Here is a 19,789-nt window from a genome sequence, read left to right on the forward strand (position 1 = left end):
AAAATTAACAACCACAAGTTAATGACACATTCTATAGAGATGAGGTGACAATGTCCAGAAGATGTTGTCAGAATAGTGTTGGTATGAACTGGAAGTTGTTTGAGCAAAATAACATAAGGGAACATCAACAAGAATACCTTTAAGTCATGCTCGAATTTACTTAAAATGTCAAGTGGGGCACACCACTAAAAAATAGCAAAAATTGACCTCATAAGGCCGTTTTTTATCAAAATTTGACCTAAAAACCGACCTCAAATGCATGCAGCAAAATGCTTGGTCGAAAATAAAAATCGACCTCACGAGGTCGGTAGTCTCTCTCCTTGAAATCTGGAAAATATTAATTATATCGACCTTATGGGGTCGATATTATATATATATATTTTAATATTCATTCAGACCTCATGAAGTCGGTATATCTGTATTAGTATTTATTTATTTATTTTGCAAATACCGACCGCATGCAGTCAGTGTCCTAGATGATTTTTTTCTACACAATTTTTGGAAAACGAAAATAAAAAAAGCTGACCTCCTGAGGTGGGTTTTCTGTAGAAAAACTGGCAGCAAAATGTTGTTTTTGCAGCTTCCCACCTGCCAATTTAATTCAAAATCAATATACAATTAACAATCAGCTAAAACCAGCTCAAATAGTTGTTAATAATCCACCAAACTACAACAACAAAACTATATCTAACATCCTCCAACACACAACACATCAAATTCAATCCGAAACTACTTCAAAGTTGAATGAAAAAGCCATACAAGTCATAAGTTATAGAATTCTACTTTAAACTACTTCAATCTTCATAAACATTCAAAAAACACTTATAGAATTCTTACAAAGCCACCTAAAAAGGCATAAGTTAGTCTGCAAGATTAAAGTTCAATCATGTGGTGGTTTATTTGCCACGTGATCCTCATCATCATCCTTACCACTTGTGGGTTCATCTACAAGTTGGTATTGACCATATACTTGACGCCGTGCCTCAGGTCGATACTAGAGAGGTAGAGGATGAGGGTTATCATCATCGAGACACAGAAAAATCGAAAATGCCCCCGAAGCAAGTTATGTGTCTAATTAGGTCTTAAGCCCCGCAAACTACTTGTCCCTCCTCTATCCCTGATCTCCGAGGCTTATAGCTGGCTAGATAGCTTATTGATCTTCTATTCATGAGGTCCCATGAACAAGACAATATGTGCCTGACTTTCTTCTCGAGGTTACCGCAAATCTATTCCTCATGTTCTAGGGAGCCGACATACTTTTTCTTCAATGAAAATTAAATAAATTTTAATAAGGAATCAATCAAGATAAGTATAATGTTTGAATTAAAATAATAAATTCATACATACCCTAAACTCCAAAAAGATCTGCCTCTTGAGATCTGGTGGCATCTTGCCCCAAGTCGGGTGTGTGCCCCTATGAAGATATCTTAAGACATGAGAAATGATCGACGTAGCCTCGTCTATATTGAAACTGCAATACAACAATTAAACATTTAGAGGTTAAAATAAAAAATTACTCCCTCCATCCCAATTTGTTTGACACTTTTCGCTTTTCGAGAGTCAAACAAGTTGTTCTTTGAGCGTAATTTTACATTTCTTTTAAATATTCTAAATTATTAATTATGGTGACTTATAGTACTTTTCACGTATTTTCCAAATATGTAAATTTTATTTCAAAAAAAGTTAAAGATTTTACGTTCGAACACATGGTCAAAATTAAGAAGTTTGACTCTCTAAAAACAAAAAGTGTCAAACAAATTGGGACAAAGGGAGTAGCAGATAAACTTAAACAAAACAAAGGGAGTAGGAGATAAGCTTAAACAAAATATGTTTTGCAAAAAGATAAATCATAATCTAATCCCTCAGGCTCTATGATGAGTTTGTTGTACATGTTGCTCATGTCAGGCTGTGGATCATCTTGATCACGTGTAGCTGAGTGATCCGTGGTAGAAGTTTTTAGATTAGAGCTACTATCTCGGAGGCGAATAACTGATAGCCCAAATTGTGAAGTAGTCACCGAAGAAGGATGTAATCTAGTTGGTTTGGGAGTAGCTGCCGAAGTACCACCAGAAATCGATCGGTAAGATCATGGAGTCCATTGACCCTTGAGAAATATTCCAATCTAATTTGATACTTAATAATCTAACTGCAATAGACAATTGAGAGTGCAGACTCCCATCATATAAAGGCTGACTAACAGCATGTAAATGTTCAAAAGAACATCTAGCTTCTTCAACATGGTCACCAGCTTCAAAATTGGAACGCATCCCATAAGCATGCTGAACCATGTTATGCATTCCAGAATTTTGGACATTAGGTTCCACCGCTCTACTACTTTCACCAACAACAAAGTTTTGAAATCTATCGAAACTACTATATGTTACTTCATGACTAGTTTGCACTGTATAATTTTTTTTAACCCCTTTTGATAGAGATGAAGCTTAACAATCTCCAATGTTAAGTAATTCCTACATGGACAGGTCTCAAAAGGACACTTAATCAAACCATCTATTAGAAAAGGTTCAAGTGTCATTGCTTAGTCTACAGAATCATGGACACCTTCTATAAATTCATCCCTCATTCCCCTCGGCCAATATAATTCCGATTATACATCAAATACGATATTACATCTACAAAAATAAAAGAAAATTGAAAGTTCATTTCAAAGTTCTAAAATAATAATTTAACTAATCAAGGTAGACTCGGATCACCCTCGACGACAGGAACTGGAACTAGTAACAAACTTTGTACTCAAAAGAAGAGTACAACAAAAGTAGCATCAGTACAAACAACACGTACTGAGTAAGCATCACAGGCCGAATAAAATTAGTTCACGCATACAAGCATAAAATCAACAAGATAAGCAGATAGGCACATAATGCTCAATCCAAGATCACAAAATATCCATAACTGAATGACAACCTAAGAGGAAGCTTCTAAACCATAAGTCCGTCTTATCACAATAATCTCAATCGATAATCACAACCCAAGTTCTGACCTAGGCAGCGTCATTACCCAGTGATCCAACCCAGTCCATAATTCAATCCATGCCACCATAATAATACGAACCCACTATACCAAATCAGAAATAAAGAGTCGTATGATGATGCATGATAATATGTAATGATGTGCAATGCAATGTAATGCACTGGCAAATACCTCAAACCAGTACACACATGCTAATGGTATTATTTGCCCAATAGTCATGATTTGCAGGGGACCCATGGTGTCCATGTACTACTCGCTCTGGAACTGACCTCGGATCACGAGCCCCTAACTAGGCCACATCCTCACCTGCTATTACATATATATATATATATATATATATATATATATATATATATATATATATATATATATATATGCCACATCCTCACCCCTGTCAGATGTACTTTTAAACATATACTATATGCAAGAATGAGTATTCAAATATGGTTAAAGTCTAGAACCCCAAGATGAAACATCAACTCAAAAGTAAGCATGATCAATCAATGAAATCAAATGCCAATGAAAATGCAGGTCACAATGCCATAAGCCATATCTGGACTTAGATAAATCCGCTCAACTATGGAATGAATCATACAAACCATCTCAGTAAACATAAAGAGTCTATGTCACCTTTTTCTTCCAAGTATCGCAAGCACGCCTCATAACTGAGTCTTGTGTCACCAAAGTGTTCCATTTCCTTTCATAATTTTCATAAGTCTTCCATCAATAATTTCCGGACCATTTTCATCATGTATGAATGTATGAATACAGGAATGAGGAAATCAGTGCAATGAATGTAAAGGAATATGCTATGAAGATCACAACCACCATAAGTTGTATCAAATCTTGCATAACTTTGTTACCATCAGCAATTCACAATCAAGATCTCATTCGTGCCTTATCGCAAGTACACATCCAATTCAAGCCTAATCTCATTATCTGATCACAATATGAATCTCAACGTATTTCCAATTCAACAGTCAATATAGAACATGATCAGCCAATAATATCAAGGTCAATGAATACAAGACACCATGCCACAAGTCTTAACAAGACTCAGATAAATCACTCAACAATAGCAAGGCTATGTAACATCTACATCAACAAGAGGAGTATATATTGATTCCTTCCTTCTCATATCACAGCAAGTACACCTCTGGTTTCAGTACATAAAGTAATGGCTTCATGCCCACATAATCAGAAATCATACCAAACTAGATAATAATCCAACCAAACACCGTGTATGAAGACCTAATCATGCTTTCTCCCGTCAATTCTATACAATATATACGTTTCGCTAATCAGAGTCTTACCAAAGTAAGCCATAACATACCTCGAATGCAGAACAGGAGCCATGAACCACTCCACACGGGCTTTCCCCTTTCGTAACGCTTCGGAACGCTCAAAGTCTAGCAATAATTCTAAGTAAGCAATAGACCATCTACTCAAAATAAGAACAACAATTAGGGAAGAAGACCCAATTATTTCTAACCTTCTCAACTGGTAAAATCATTGTTCTAATGGTGAATTTATCATAACCTCAATCCGAACAATCATAATCCTCTAATTTATAGGTTTCTAATCACCTTTAACCTTTCAAATAAGATTTTAGTCCAAAGTTCCCTTTTTTATTACAACCCTAAGTCTCAATACACAATTTCCACCATTAATAATCAATTTCTCACCCTAGAAAGTGATAATCTATACTCTTAGATGATTAAACAACAATAAAATCAATAACCCATCAATTATTCAAGGGTTTGCAATTTCTAGGGTTCTAGCCTTTTCTTTTACCATTAAAGGACCCTTAATACATGTAGGAACTTAAGAACGACAATTGAATGAACAATAAAAGGGTTGGAACTTACCTTCAATAGAGGACCCACCAAGACTCTAAGGAATTCGCCTCTTATTCTCTAGGGAACAGTTTTTAGCGCAAAGTGAGGAATGACTCGAAATTCCACAATATAAAAGTCAGTTTTGCCTCCCGTCGACTGCTGCAGTGGTCGATGTTCCGCTACAGCGGTGTCGCTATAGCGGTAATTGACCCGCTATAGCGGACCTCATTAAATCCCCTTTTTCCCGCGGCGGCGAGCCTCGCCCCTCTATGGCGGACTCGCTACAACGGTAATACCACCGCTGCAGCGGTCCAAATCGACCAGTGAACTCTGGTTTTTCACCCAAAATCTCGACATCAATCCGAGGCCCTATAGACACAAACCAAACATGCACACATTAGTAAAAAAGCGCTACGGACTCACCCGTGGCTTTGGAATTCCCAGCGGAGGTCTAATTTACTAAGTGCCCTCCCAACGGGAATAAATACAAGTTTTCAAACAAGTGCACAAAATACTATCGCAAGCCTTTGCTTTGAAATTCAAAACCTTTAAGTTCTCACTAGACTCGCTCCTAGCCTCGGAAATGAACTGCCAGGGGTAAAAATGATCAAAACGCTCCTAATGACCTAGCGGGTCGTTACAAAAAATCATATTTGTTTTGATGATATCTGATTTTTAGTAAAAAAAAAAAAAGAATCGACCTCATGAGATCGGTCTTCTTAATTTTTTTTAAAGATTTTAAATAATACTGACCTCGTGAGGTCGATATATGTAAAATAAATTATTATTTTTTAATTAGGTTTTCTGACCTTCTAAGGCCGCATCCCTTAATTTCTTTTTCAATAATTTTTAAATAGTTACTGACCTCAGGAGGTAGGTATTTATTTTTCTCGGATTTGTTTTATTAATAACCGACCTCTTGTCTCCTAAAAAAATTTAAAAATAAAACGGAGGTCAAAACCGGCATCTTGAGGTCGATTTTTTTTTTTTTTACCTTAATAAAGGTCGGTTTGACAGTGCTTTTAGTAGTGGTAGCTAGAGCGACGACCACCATGATTCAAATTGAGCGAGATAAAGACAAGTGAGTACATTAGTGAAAAGTTTAGTAAAAGAAGGTCATGCTTCAAGTTTTCATAATGAAATTTCGAGGGCGCCAAGGATCAACTGAACAAGATATATAAGGCAATTGAGTTATAACTACATATTAAAGGAGACTATCCTAATATTTTGGAGGGAAGTAGAACCTTAACCAAGCAGGTTGCAATCACGACAAAATAGCAATCTCCTATTATACCAAGGCCAGCTGAAGGGCAAGACTGCTAAATCCACTGCCTTAGATTCCAAATGTTGGAAGACCCCCAAAAGTTTTGTTACTCCTATTATTTATTATATATATTACATAAAATATTATTAATAAAAAGATTATAAATTTTATATATTTTTTTTTGGAATGTGATTTATCTTGTTAGATCAATGAACTTAAATTCTGTAATAAACGTAGACTACGAGGAAAGAAGGAATTTGATAACTCTATTGATAACAAAAACTTTGTATGTTTAAGTATGTTTTAGATCTAATTGATTATTTCTTATCTACAGTGTTGTAAGTCATTTTTCACTTAAAAAATATTTAAGCTATTCAAAATGTATGAAATTAATTTGACATTGTACTTGGTGGTAAAAGAAAGTTGAGATGATTAGCCGATGAGAATTTGAAAAAGCATTGACAAATAATATTGAATTTTTCACATTGCCTAAATCTCGATGAGTAGAGTTAACTGATACCTTCGCTGGCAGAACTGAGATAACCAATGAATGATCAACGAGCACGCAAATTGATTCTAATACCCGCCGTTATAAAAAAAATCTAAAAACTTAAGGCTTCTTTCAAGGTTTATCTTTACGCCACATATTTTGTTGAGTGACCCAGGTATTATACTACCAGATCAAAAGCTCATGATTCAGACTAAGAGCAAAAGCTTCTTATGCGATACACCGATAACTACTTGCATAGTATATTCGGTTATGAAAAGTGTTGTACATGTAATCCTGGACTAGTTTTTTCAGTATGACTCTGTGATTAGTAAACTATTTAGTTAACTAAAGTGGATACTCAACATGATTGATGTTCAACTGTAACCTTGGAATCTCTCCTCGTAATGATTTAGTCAAAAGTATAATAGTTCAAGTTTAAAATTTTATTTTAGATAATAACAACTCAAATCATGTGGAACTTTTTGGATAAATACTTTATGACTATTTGATCTAATTTGAAGAGTTAATCGAGTAAGTTCTCATGAAACGATACTTTACTTGCTATTATATTGCTAGTCGACCACATGTACCTGTGTATGCGGCTGATCCGAACAGTTTGCAAGTTTAAAAAATATATTTATGGACTTAAACAATCATCTAGACAATGATACTCGAGGTTTCATTGAGTTATTACGTCTTATGATTTTAGTATGATCGATGAGAACCATTGTGTGCATATGAAGCGGTCTGAAAAATAATCTGTGGTATTATCTCTTTATGTGGATAATATACTACTTCTGGTCCATTTACTTATCATTTTTTTTTTGCACATCCCTTAAGAAAAACATTAACTAGAGGGTAATTTGACTAAATTGTCCTTTTCTATTACTTCTCTTCAATTTAATACTAATTTCGTTTTCACCATATTAATATCTCTCCATATTTATGAATAAGGGTAAAAATGGAAACAAACAACAAATTATACCTTGATCCTTTAAAATAACAACTATTTTGGACTATCTATTTTTAGTAAGGACGACAAGTAAAATGGACCCGAGAAAGTATTAGCTAAAAATTATCTTACTTCTGCAAATGCCATAAAGAGCTGGTTGTCCTTAATTTGAAATGAAGGATATCAAGAAGATTGCATCCTTGAAATTAAATTTATAGAGATCGTTCTAAGAATCTAATGGCTTTGTCAAATGAGTCATATATTGAGAGGTTCGAGATGAAAGACTGTAAATCAATAGATATCGTTGTAGTTAAAGGTGAAAATACGAGTCTTAAAATGTATCCTTAAACTTAAAGTGAAAGAGATGTCAAGAGAAGGGTCTCATATTTTAGTGTAGTTGAAAGTTTAATGTATAAAATATTATTGTAGGGATCTAGTAGCTCAGTTGATTGACTGTCTGAACTCTCACCTTGTTGGTGAGGGTTCGAATCCCCACATTGTAATCCCCTTTCCCTACCCCCTATGTAATAAAAACAATTTAAAAAAAAATGTATAAAATATTATCTACATGTTTCAATATTATTATGTGGGTATTGTAAGCTGTTATCAGGCTAATTCAGAGCAATCATATTAGAAAGTTTTAAAGAGAATCTTGTGGTACTTGAGAGGCGTTGTTGATTATAAATTATGTTGTTAACGAAATGACTTACTATTGGTGGGTTATTCTATGCTAACAGCGACGAGACTTAGATGAAATAAAGTATACTTCTGATTATGAAAGAAAAGTTTATTGCATGCTCCGCTGCAGTGCAATGAGCTATGTGGCTAAAGAGGTCCAAATAAACTTAGGGATCATTGGTAGGCTAATGGATCCAATGCAACTCAATAGCATATACTATAGATCCTAAGTATCATAGTAGGATTAAGCAAATAGACACAGAGTATAACTGATGCAGGCTATGCGTCCACCAAACACAATATGAAGAGACCTGGTTGAGTACCAGTTCTTTTATGCAATGCAGTAAGTACAGAAGGCAAGATTTTATCGTGAAAAATTCCTTGATCAAGGGATTAAAAACCACGACCTACACCAGTAGGATTTCAGTTCCACTACACGAGCAACTTCAGGTTACAACTCTATCGTAAGCTAGGAATTAACTCCCATAATCCCTCACCCTTACAATAACGCTTATGCCTAGGAACTAACTCCCATAGTCCTTCAACCTTTGAAATACTCCGATTGCAAGCACCTTCACTTGACTAACTCTAGCCAAGAAAACTAATACACCTAGACTGACTCTAGCCTAGTGTACCACTCTAAGGCACACTTTGAAATTTTGCCGTGACTAACTCTAGCCACACACTAATACAACTAAGCTAACTCTAGCCTTGTGGAAGCAACCTTGAGAATTTAGAACACCTACAAACAACTTCTTTTTTTGGAAGAGTAGGTTTACAGTTTAAGCACAAGTAAACAAAGACTTACAACAACCTAAAGAACATAGACAATATCTTGTTTCTGGATCAGGTTCTTCAGCTTGTAGATGGCTTTGTTCTTAAGAGCACTTGAGAAACCCGTGTCGGTAGATTTTGCACAATATGGATTAGGTTTTTCAAGTCTACTCAATGTGTTGCCATCGTGTGGTATAGATAGTGGGAGCATGTGGGATGGATAGACACTACTTATTCACTTTGACCTAAAGCATGGGCCAACTCACAACTGTATATGTGTGCAGCACGTGGCTCGACTTTACAACTGTTCTCTACTGACGGTGCAAGGTGCACAGAGAGCAGATTATAGAACAGGTCTCTATCTGGTTCTACAATAGTTTGACAATCATCAAAACTCAAATACACTTGGGACTTATCAATTTCCCTTTTTTGATGATGACAAACTCATAGACGATGTTTCCCCTAAAAACTAGCTTCCCACTTGTTCCCCCTGTGAAGTAGACTATCATTTTAGAGCACCTGCAATATGTTAGCAACAACATAACACATTTCTACAACATATCTTCCCCTTAGTTCAGCAACATTTCTTTACTTATTCTGATCACAGTCAGATGTACCTATTCATATCATCAACAATATCTTCCCCCTTTTAGCATTATCAAAAAGATTCAGTGACGCTCTCTCAGAGCTATGAAACATAAGCATATATAATGATAGAGATATCTTATGGAGTAAAGACAAATAATCGTTGCATTCATCAGATTCATTTGCCCACAAGATGAAGTAACAATCATTATCCAAAAATAGTAGTCTAAACAATATACATATGATTCTTAAAAAGTTAAAACATCTTGTCATAGGTAGAGAGGACTGGGGGAAAACAAGAGGAGCTTGAGGGACTGGAATATAGGACAGAATAAGGAGAGGAATCAGGAAGCACGAGCAAAGGCTTTCAGAACATTAATCACTTGCTCACTAGCATCTCTTTGATTTTCAATCAGTTTATCACGAAGCTCATCCACCTTCTCCTTCAAGCGAGCATTATCCGCTTGAAGCTCAGTATTTGCACGTGCAAGCTCACTACTAGGTCCAGGTTCACATGCTTGTTCAACCAATTTAGCTCCCAGACGATCATTTTTAGCTTGAAGCCGGCTGGTTTCAATGGTTGCTTGCTCCTGTGTATCAATTAGATGAGATATAACAGAGTTTCTCCCTACACCTTCCCTTTTGTGTATGCATTCGCACTCTTCTAATGTCCCTAGAGTGATAATATGCTTCCTTGTTCCCTTAGTAGCCTTTCCAGTCTTGACATTGAAATTCTCAAACGCATTGGTCAAGAAGAAGCCGCAAGGAAGCTCATGCTTGCTGTCTTTGATATTCACAGCCTTTATCATATGTTCAATCATTAGACCAGGCAAGTTGATGGGTTGAAAGTTTGCAAGAGCTTGAAGAAGCACCAGGTCTGACAATGAAGTTGTGCATCTCTCCTCAGCTGTAGAAAGCAACACTTTGTTAACAAACTCAAACATAAGTTGATATTGCGGTTTCAGTTGCTTCTTATGGAACCTTTCAGAGGATGCATGGCCCTTCTTGACAATCGAGTTTTGAAATCTTGAGAGGCTTTTCCTTTCACAGTTTTCAGTCCACAGGTTGGGACTGCTAAGATTTCTCCAAGCTTTGCCTCATCTAACTCGAATTCCTCTGAATGAATTGTCAGAGACAAGGTAGAATCATCAGTATTGTAATAACCCAATTTTAAAATAAGGGTTTAGTTGGTAATTTTAGCTAAAAGGAATTTAAAAAAAAAAAGAAATTCGTAATTAGAATTAAAGAGAAAATAGAAAAAGAAGCAATTTAGTGGGCCAAGCCCAAAAAGGAAAAGGAAAAGGAAAAAAGAAAAAAAAAAGCGGGGGCTTTAAAATTCTGATGGCTAAGCCACCAGATGTGAATCACTAAATTGCTGAAAGAAAAAAAAAAAAAAAGGGAAACGTGCCAACAGAAGGAGAAAAAACCAGTGGGACAAAGGAAAAGAAAGGGAGAAAAAGAAAGGAAAAGAGAGGATAAAAACAAGAACTTTCATCCCAAATCATCAAGGTAATGACTCTAATCTTTTATTTAAGTTTATTACATAATTATGGGTGAATCTTTATGGTGAAAACATGGGGATATTTTGAGGAATTGAGAAAGTTTAGCTCTAGGGTTCTTCAATCAAATCATTGATTTGAAAGGGGAAATATTGTCGGATTTTAGATTTCTATATATCGTTGGAATCCTCTCGTTAAGGCCTTCCCGAAAACATATGTCTTGTTGGGTTTTGAACACATTAACCAGAGGGTGTTTTCGTCCTTTAAAATTTGGCTTCAACCGGTTAAGCCTCTAAAAATATAGAAGTGGTTTACCCTAAGGGTTTTGACCATTCTAAATCCGTTTTTGTGTAGTTTGAGGCAATCCGGAGACTCGAGAACGCAGTTTTGAATTATTGGGAAGTGTGCTTGAATTGTGAATTTGATGTAAGTGAGATTTTAAGCTTTGGGTATTTGCTTTTCAAAAGCCGTTTTAAAAATATGTTTTGTCTGCCTGGTCCATGTGTTGGGCGAGCGTGTGCTTGGCAGAATCGGTGGTCCTTAAGGCCATCCGCATATACTTTATTTTCAAATAATCTAAAACTCTCTTTATAAATTATTTTGTGATGTGATATAGCTATGAGCAATGATATTGGGGTATTGCGTATGCTTCCCTTAGCATTGTGTATGCTTCTTGATTATATTGAAGCATTGTGTATGCTTCCCTTAGCATTGTGTATGCTTCCCCACATATTTGGCACATTGTGTATGTTGTCGTGGATTCGTGGCGTTTATTAATTCTTTAACTGCCGTTTATGACAGGTCCTTAGTGTAAATTGTGTTGAGATATATAATATACTTGATAAACAGTGGTTTGGGACTTGGTTGCTATTATATAATGATATATTCATGTGCGTAATCTTTTGTGCTTGTTGTGTGTTTGTATTTTCTAACACTTGTTCCAGGGGTATTTAAAGTGGCGGGTCGAGAATCTTACTGGGTTATATTTATGTATAACTCACTCCTTACCTGTATGTCCATGCAGATACTGTCGTTGAGAACGAGGCTGGTAATTGAAGATTTCGTGAGTGGATTCTGTTGCTGAGGTGAGCCACCGCATTGTTCGTGGAGGCAACCATTTCAGCTTTATCTAGTTTATTTCTAGTTATTTCTTTTATTTTGGGTTTACATGCCCGACACTCAAACTCATGTAACTCTGTTATATGTTCCATGGGCTTAGCGTGGGATGTGGGCTAGAGATTCTTTTTATCTTGGCGTTGGTTGGTTTTCATAAATCGATTATGGATTTGGTTGGCGACTATTTCGCATTTTTATCATTAATAACGTTGTTGGACCTGCACTTATTTTCTTTTAGTGCTTTCGTAAATGGTTAAGATATGACCATGTGGTTCGCCTGTCCGGTGGTGTGTGCTGGGCGCCAATCACGCCTAGGGGGTATTTTGTGACGTGACAAAGTTGGTATCAGAGCCTAAGCTTTAAGTCCCAGGTCATGGAGCAGTGTTTAGTAGAGTCATGTTCATGGGTATGTAGGCGCCCATACTTATGAACTTGAGGCTACTGAACATCTAGGAAGTTTTCCCTTCTTTCATTCCTCGTTCGTGCGTGAGTTGAATCAAGTCTAACCTTGTAATATTTATTTCGCAAATGACTATGAAACGCGCATCTTCATCTGCTAAACGTGGTGCTGGACAAAGTGCTACTCGCGGTGGTAGATAAGCTGGTATTCATCAGACTAGGGCTCAGACTGGGACTCAGGCCACTCCTCAGCCCGAAGTTGTGAATGGGGGTCAACCTCGAGTTGCGTCAGAGCAAGTGCAGGAACAAGTGGTTCAGAACACTCCACCAGTACCAGCTGCTGCACCTACTATTGCTTTGCCTGCAGATGTGGTGACCAGATTGTTGAATGTGTTGGAGGCATTAGCGCCCAATCATGGTGGAATTCCAGGTCCTCAGGCTACTTCACAAGCACAAGCTCAAGTTTAGTTGAATGTTGCAGCTAATCAGACACCTCAGTTGGCCCCTCAACAGGTTGTCCAGTCTGCAGGGCAATCCAAGGAGTTTAAGAATGTCATGGATCTTAAGCCACCAGAGTTTGATGCTTCACCAGCTTCTATTGAACCGCAGAAGTTCATTGATCGTTGTGAAAAGATATTGACTACGTCGGGGATGAAGGAGACTCGTGGTGTGGAATTTGCCACTTTCTTATTCTCAGGGTCTGCAGAGTCTTGGTGGATTTCGATTCAGAGAGGTAGACAAGCAGGGTTACCACCTATTACTTGGTCAGAATTTTTAGCACTGTTTAAGGACAGATTTATTCCATTAAGCAAGAAAAATGACATGAGACGTCAGTTCAATAATCTGCGGCAGAGAACTATGACCATTACAGAGTGTGAGGCCAAGTTTACAGATTTATCCAGGTATGTGCCTTCTTTGGTTGAGGATCCGAGTGAGAAGGTGAGATGATTCGTAGATGGACTCGAGCATCGCTATCGTGGTCTTGTAGTACGAGATGTGCAATATGGTACCTATTCAGATGTAGTTGACACTGCTCTCCGTTACGAGTCCTATTTAGAGATGTACAAAGTTGAGCGTGAAAGCAAAAAGTCACGTAACACGGGTGGGTTCAGTGGTGCTCCATTTGGAGGCAAGAGTGGTTTTTATCATGGGCAGTCCAGACCTACTCAGTCAGAATCAGTGGTGCAGTCTTCTAGTGGTTATTCACTTAGACAGGGCTAGCAGCAGATGCAGAGGAAGGGTAATAGCTCATATCAGTTAGATTATCATCCGAGGTGTTCTAACTGTGGTAGAAATCACAGTGGTCATTGATTTGGGGAAGATGGGGCTTGTTTTACTTGTGGTGAAAAGGGGCATATTGCTAAATGCTGTCCTAAAGGAAATTCTGGTGCTAGTCGAGCTACTACACAGCCGCAGGGAACTACTACAGCTACACAGGGTCAGATTCAGCCAGCTAGGACCGCTCCACAGGGTGCTCGTGGACAAGGTCGACAGGGTGCATAGCTTGCTCGGGGAGGGGGTGGACCGCCGAGATTCTTTACTATGACCAGACAGGATGTCGAGGCATCTAATGCCGTAGTCACATGTATTATTACTATCGGTTCTCATGGTGCATATGCTCTTATTGATCCCTGTTCTACGTATTTGTATGTATCTCCTTCTTTTGCTATATTCTTAGAACGGGGAGTTGAGTCTATTAATGTGCCATATGTGGTCGAAACTCCAGTGGGGGAGAGTATATTAGTAGATAGATTTTATAGAGATTGTGTGATATCTGTTCAGGGCAGGGACACCGTAGTTGATCTATGTATGTTACCGATGTCCGTTTTTAATTTGATTATGGGCATGGATTGACACCACTCATTCACTTTGACCTAAAGCATGGGCCAACTCACAGCTGTATATGTGTGCAGCACATGGCTCGACTTTACAACTGTTCTCTACTGACGGTGCAAGGTGCACAGAGAGCAGATTATAGAACAGGTCTCTATCTGGTTCTGCAATAGTTTGACAATCATCAAAACACAAATACACTTGGACTTATCAATTTTCCTTTTTTGATGATGACAAACTCGTAGACGATGTTTCCCCTAAAAACCAGCTTCCCACTTGTTCCCCCTGTGAAGTAGACTATCATTTTAGAGCACCTGCAATATGTTAGCAACAACATAACACATTTCTACACCATATCTTCCCCTTAGTTCAGCAACATTTCTGTTATAGCCCGTATTTTGTACGATCGGATAATTCGAGATAGTCGTGGTAAGTTAAGGGCAAGACCATTTTCCAAAAAAATTTTAATGCACAAGTTGTTTATGAATATTATTTATGAATATTATTAGTATGGAAATATTGAGAAAGGCTAAGGGTAAAAAGGAAAATTCGCAAAGTGGCTCAAGGTAATATTGTGGAAGGCTAAGGGCAAAATGAAAATTTCACAAAGTATTCAAGAAATTTCTTAAATGGACCATGGTGTCCGTCCAACTTAAGGTGGGCCTTGGCCCACCTTAGATGAATTATGTGTATATATATAAGATATATTGGTCATATTTCTCCATAAAAATCTAGAAGCTTGGAGAGAAAGAATAGGGTCATGTGTCCATAATTCTTACTTGAGGGGCTTAAAAATAAATATATATAAATGGTGGAAAAAGAAATATAAATAGGACATAACTATCTTCATCTTTTAGAAAGATGAAGAAGTTTGGAGAAGGAGAAAAATATACAAGGCCATTCGGCCATGGTGTAGCCAAAGAAGGCCATGGAAAATTGATCAAAAAAATAATTTCTTCTAGCTTTTCTACCAATTGGAAGGTCCTCTACAACATGGAGTAGTTGTTGGAGCAATCAAAACATTCATTTGTGCAAATCACAATCATAGCCGATTAAGAACATGCGTGGGAAAAGGTATGTGTTTAATCTTATTTTAGACATGTTATGGATGATTTATGTATGTTGTAGTATGTAGAAAAGGATGAAAATCACGACTTTGGTATGTTGGGGTGTTGGCCGTGTATATACTATATTGTGTGGGGGTGATGAACTAATTTTTATTTTGTATTTTGATTGTTGTAGATGTGGATTCCATGATGAAATCGTTTGTGCGTTATTGAAGAAGTTAGTATGACATTAGTATGGTTTCTTATACTTGTAGGAATGAAATTCCTAATGTGTAAGTTGTAAATATAATTTATGAATTTGGAAGTGAGACATGTATTTGGGAGATTGTAAGTTGGTTGTTGTGATTGAATTGAATATAAGAAAATGTTGTCGAATTATGTAAAAGAAGTTACTAACGTTAGAAGGTACTTGGGATTGGTTGACAAAGTTGTTAATGTGTAGATTGTGGTGTAGTTCATGAATTTGGAAGAAAACAATGTGTTGTTATTGTCCTTATTAAGTTTGGAAGATTTCGGATTATTGTGGATAATGTGGCCGAGTGAAATTCTCGGATTATTGTTGAGAAATTGGCCGAGTTACATTCTCGGATTTGTTGTTGATGATTTGGGCCGAGTTAGATTCTCGGGGATGTGGTATTTACAGGCGAAATGCTGTCGAAATTTCGGCAGATTATAAGTGATTTTATTTGAAAGATCAAGACAAGTAAATGATAATGAATCTAATGATCATGTAATATCTTCTTGAATGTAGAATAGCAAGCTTGGATAAATAAGCGTAGCTAATAAGGCGTGGCACAGGTATGTAAGGCTCACCCTTTCTTTCTTTTGGCATGATCCCTATGAAACGAGTATATAATGTATATGTATGATTTCAAAGAGATTCCTATTCTTAGAGCCACTAGGATGGCTAACGTTCTTGACTTCCATAAGCCGTTTCATATGGTTTTGATGTGTATCCATAATGTCCGAAGTTTATTTGATATGTTTCCGATTTGGCGTTCGAAAGAAAAGTGATATGGCTTATGTCTTGATTTTCAAATGATGGCACGTCTGATTATTCCGCTAAGTCTTTGATATACTTTGATATGTACACATGATTCTAAAGGCTATATTTGATTTGATCCATACGATATCCGAAAGGTACTTGATATGATTGTTGCTTTGATTTTCCAAAAATAACTTCTGAAACGCTCGTAGAAGGTTCTGTACTTCAAACGCTCATAACTTTCTTATACTAAATCCGATTGATCCGAAACTTGTTTCTGAGCCTTCAGATGTCGATAAGTATACTTGTCTATCGAGTCTTGATTTACGTGCATATGGTTTCGCACTACTCTGCTCGTGCAAGCCTCAATATGTCTATTCACTGAGTCCCGGGCCAGGATATGTTATCGTGCGTATTCCTCTGCATTGTTCACCGAGTCCCTCGTTAGAGGGCCGGGTATGGTATATATATATGACGATATGATTATGGCACCGAGTCCCATGATGGGTCGGGTACGGTATATGTGCATATGATTTCATTTACCGAGTCCCTTAATGGGCCGGGTACGGTATGACTTCATTCACCGAGTCCCTCACTAGAGGGCCGGGTACGGTATGTATATGTATATGTGTATGCATGCATGATGATATAAAAGCGGGATGACATGATTTTGATCACCGAGTCCCTTAATGGGCTGGGTACGGTATTTATATGACATATGATGTTCGCACGCATGATTTCATTCACCGAGTCCCATAACGGGCCGGGTACGGTATATGTATACATGTTTTCATGATGACATAATGACATGGATATGCCTGATTTTCATTTAAAAAGGCAAGTACTTTGATGTTCTAAAAAGTCATACTTGATTCTGGTAATTCACTGTTTCAGTTATGATTCTCTTTTATGTATTCCATGCCTTACATGCTCAGTATATATTCTGTACTGACCCCCTTTCTTCGGGGGCTGCGTTTCATGCCACGCAGGTACACCCAGAAGAGTACAGGATAGTGCTAGAAGATGCTTCAGCTTGATTGGCAACTCCATTTGCTCCTGGAGTGTTGCCGAGTCAGAGTATATGTACTGTGATGTTTGTTCGAAGTTAGAGACTTTGCAGACAGAGTCGTGGGTGTAGGATGTCGGTTTTGTAAGCGGCTCCATCAGCCGATATGTCATTCTGTGTTATGATATAAATTCTACATGACTATGGATTTTGGTTTGATTTGAGAATAACGGATAGAATATTCTGAAAGTATCACTATGTGTTTCATTCTATTTGACTTAAAAGTCTGAAAAGAGTATGTATGTGTATTAAGAGTCAGAGGGTTCGCTCGGCCCTAAGTAAGGGTCGGGTGCCCATCACACCCTAGGGAGATTAGGGTGTGACAATTTCTTTACTTATTCTGATCACAGTCAGATGTACCTATTCATATCATCAACAATATCTTCCCCCTTTTATCATTATCAAAAAGATTCAGTGACGCTCTCTCAGAGCTATGAAACATAAGCATATATAATGATAGAGATATCTTATGAAGTAAAGACAAATAATCGTTGCATTCATCAAATTCATTTGCCCACATGATGAAGTAACAATCATTATCCAAAAATAGTAGTCTAAACAATATACATATGATTCTTAAAAAGTTAAAACATCATGTCATAGTTAGAGAGGACTGGGGGAAAACAAGAGGAGCTTGAGGGACTGGAATATAGGACAGAATAAGGAGAGGAATCAGGAAGCACGAGCAAAGGCTTTCAGAACATTAATCACTTGCTCACTAGCATCTCTTTGATTTTCAATCAGTTTATCACGAAGCTCATCCACCTTCTCCTTCAAGAGAGCATTATCCACTTGAAGCTCAGTATTTGCACGTGCAAGCTCACTACTAGGGCCAGGTTCACATGCTTGTTGAACCAATTTATCTCTCAGACGATCATTTTCAGCTTGAAGCCGGCTGGTTTCAATGGTTGCTTGCTCCTGTGCATCAATTAGATCAGAAATAACAGAGTTTCTCCCTACACCTTCCCTTTTGTGTATGCATTCACACTCTTCTAATGTCCCTAGAGTGATAATATGCTTCATTGTTCCCTTAGTAGTCTTTCCAGTCTTGACACTGAAATGCTCAAACGCATTGGTCAAGAATATGCCATAAGGAAGCCCATGCTTGCTGTCTTTGATATTCACAGCCTTTATCATATGTTCAATCATTAGACCAGGCAAGTTGATGGGTTGAAAGTTTGCAAAAGCTTGAAGAAGCACCAGGTCTGACAATGAAGTTGTGCATCTCTCCTCAACTGTAGGAAGCAGCACTTTGTTAACAAACGCAAACATAAGTTGATATTGCGGTTTCAGTTGCTTCTTATGGAACCTTTCAGAGGATGCATGGCCCTTCTTGACAATCGAGTTTTGAAATCTTGGGAGGATTTTCCTTTCACAGTTTTCAGTCCACAGGTTGGGACTGCTAAGATTTCTCCAAGATTTGCCTCATCTAGCTCGAATTCCTCTGAATGAATTGTCAGAGACAAGGTAGAATCATCAGTATGCATCTGATTCTGGTAGAACTCAGTCACCTCTTATTAAAAAACACTGGGAGCTGGAGCAACAAACATATCTTCCCATTTCTAAAATTTTACTATCTCTAGAAGTTCCCTCATTCTATGCTTGTCAGAGATGTCATGATCAAATACTCTTCCCAACAACACTTTTTGATTCATTAGAGTATTTTCTCTTTCCTCATCTGAGTCCTTTAACCTTCTCATTTTCGTCAATAGAGGACTGTCTTTCATTCTGCTTTTCCCAATTTTTTGAACTTGAAAGAACCTCTTGCTTCACTTCAAGATGGGATTTGCTTAGCCAATGCTTCGACTGCCTTTCCGGAAATCAGCATCAGCTAGAAAACGCCCACAGGCAAGAGCTATAACAACACTGAAAGATCTAACAATTCGCTCCGCGATAGTGTAATACCAAGACCAGTAAGAGAGAATGGACTTCGCGAAGGAACTGGACTTTTGACGGACCAGCCCTTTTTTATGCGCCGCTTTACCCTGAAAGAAAAATGAGCTTTGCTCAGAGCAACCTGGTTCCTTTCTTATTTTGCTCCCTTTTCTTTTGGGTTGTCGAGGTGTACTCTTCTTCTTGACAGCTTGCTCATTTCTATCAATAGGTGTATCCTCCTTGATAACCCTTTCCCTTTTTTTCTTCTTCTTTTCTTTTAGATAACCTTTTCTTAAGATATAGTTGTTCAGGTTCCTCTTCTTCATCAGGAATTATCATCACATTCGAAGACGATGGCACTTCCTCATCTTTCAAATTGT

Source organism: Lycium barbarum, chromosome 2 (assembly GCF_019175385.1).
Source record: "Lycium barbarum isolate Lr01 chromosome 2, ASM1917538v2, whole genome shotgun sequence".
In the NCBI taxonomy this organism is placed as follows: Eukaryota; Viridiplantae; Streptophyta; class Magnoliopsida; order Solanales; family Solanaceae; genus Lycium; species Lycium barbarum.